Here is a 2,559-nt window from a genome sequence, read left to right on the forward strand (position 1 = left end):
AGAGGAGGAGGGCAGAGGGGGGAGGGAGAGGAGGAGATGAGGAGGGGAGTGGGGAGGGAGAAGAAGAGGGAAGAGTGAAATGGGAGAGAGAGGGGGAGGGAGGGGATAGGGGGCGAGGGGATAGGGGGCGAAGGGATAGGGGGGAGGGGATTAGGGGGCGAGGGGATAGGGGGCGAGGGATGCGGGGAGGAGGAGGAGGGGGGTCGGGGTCGAGGGGTGAGAGGAGGAGGGGAGTAGGAGGGGGCGGGGTTGAGGGGTGGGAGGGGGGAGGAGGTGAAGGGACGGAGAGGAGGGGGAGATGGGGGTAAAGAGGGGAGGAGGGAGGAGGGGGGAGAGGGGACGGGGAGATGTGGGGAGGGCGTAGATGGTGGGAGGGGAGGGGGGAGACGAAGGGCGAGGAGGGGTGGGAGAGGAAGAGAAGAGGGATTAGGGGCAGAGAGAGGGAGAGGAGGGGGAGGGAGGAGAAGGGGAGGGAAGGGGATGGGGAGAGAGGGGGAGGGGATGGGGAGAGAGGGGGAGGGGATGGGGAGAGAGGGGGAGGGGAGAGGGGAGAGAGGGGGAGGGGAGAGGGGAGAGAGGGGGAGGGGAGGGGAGAGGGGGAGGGGAGAGGGGGAGGAAATGGGGGGAGAGGGGGAGGGGATGGGGAGAGGAAGGGGAAAGGATATGGAGGGGGAGGGGATGGGGAGAGAAGGGGGAAAGGATAGGGATGGGGAGAGGAAGGGGAAAGGATAGGGAGGGGGAGGTGAGAGAGGGAGAGGTGATGGGGAGAGGGGGGAGGGGATGGGGAGAGGATAGGGAGGGGAGAGAGAGGGAGGAGAGGGGGAGTGGGGGAGAAGAGGGGGAAGGGCTGCATGGGAAAGGAGGGAGTGTGGAGGGGGAGAGGAGCGGGAACGGCTGCATGGGAAAGGAGGGAGGGGGGGGAAGGGCTGCATGTGAGAGGAAGGAGGGAGGGGGGTTGAGAGGAGGGGTGGGAGAGGAAGGAGGTAGAGGTGTTGAGAGGAGAGGTGGGGCAAATGCTGACCGGGAGGGGGGCTGGAGGAGGAAGGGGAGCGCTGGAGGGGGAGGTGGAAGCGGAAGGGGGGCGCTGGAGGGGGAGGGGGAAGCGGAAGGGGGGGCTGGAGGGGGAAGGGGGGCGCTGGAGGGGGAGGGCTCTGAATGGGATGGGAGTGGATGGGGGCTGAACGGGAGGGGCGGGGCGCTGGACTGGACGGGACGGGAGGGGGGCTGGATGGGAGAGGAGGGGGGCTGAACGAGAGGGGGGCTGAACTGCGGGGGGGCTGAACTTGAGCCCTATATTGCATCTGCAGTGCTCTTGCCCATTCACTTAACCTGTCTCTATCCCTTTGTAGCTGCTTTGCATCCTCCTCACAACATTCTTTCCCACCTAGGTTTGTATCATCAGCAAAGTTGGATACATTACACTTGGTCCTCTTATCTAAGTCATTGATATAGATTGTAAATAGCTGAGGCCTAAGCACTGATCCTTGGAGTACCCCACTAGTTACAGTCTGCCAACTTGAAAATGAGCTGTTTATTCCTACTCTCTTGTTTTCTGTCCGTTAACCAATCCTCAATCCATGCTAATATATTACCCCCAATCCCATGAGCTCTAATTTTGTGCAATAACCTCTTATGTGGCACCTTATCAAATGTTTTCTGAAAATCCAAATACACTACATCCACTGGTTCCCCCTTATCGACCCTGCTAGTTACAACCTCAAAAAACTCTCTTCGATTTTTCAAACATGCTTTCCCTTTCATAAATCCGTGTTGACGCTGCCCAAAAGTGCCTTACCGCGTCCCTAACAATAGATTCTAGCATTTTCCCTAATACTGATGTCAGGGACCAGAGCTTGCCCATTGCTGTACTCCAACCAGTTGCTAGGTGGCATAGCAGAGTGAAACTGAGTGATGAGCAATGATCCTTTAAGCTGTGCAGCAGCGCAGCTCTCTGGACCTCCTGCGCAGCCGGCTCGCCTGCTTTTTATTGGTAAAAACTGCGCATACATGGTATTTTGAATGGGCCCCGCAACCCATTAAATGGGCTCCGCATCCAAAAAAATTAATGGGAACATTGGTGACGCGTCTCCAATTTTTTCGCTGTCTCTGTGGGGGAGATGATCATTCTCTGCTCACCATTTCCCCCTTCATGGCAAAAAAAACTGCCTACCACCACTATGTAGTACAGTGCATTGTTATTCCAATTCTGCCCAGCATTGTGCTCTGTAAATGTAGCTTATTATGGTAACTAGTTATGAGCAAAAATATTCATGAAATACAATAGCAAATCAGTGAAGGGTAAATTTCTCCGAGGGGAAGAGCACATAGGTTGAATGCTTGTACCTAAAATGCCTTAATTATGGGCAATTTGCTGCTTCATCAAACTTAACTTTAGGCTGTAGTCAAAAAGTTATTATTTTTATTTTTACCATATTGATTCAACAAAGATGAAAATTCCTTTTCAGATTTAGTGGTGGCAGCTAAATAAAAATGAACCCCATACTTACTGGAATACTATATAGATCTGAAGCAATAACAGAGGGTGATTTCCATTTGAGC

This window comes from Pristiophorus japonicus, chromosome 3 (genome assembly GCF_044704955.1).
Source record: "Pristiophorus japonicus isolate sPriJap1 chromosome 3, sPriJap1.hap1, whole genome shotgun sequence".
In the NCBI taxonomy this organism is placed as follows: Eukaryota; Metazoa; Chordata; class Chondrichthyes; family Pristiophoridae; genus Pristiophorus; species Pristiophorus japonicus.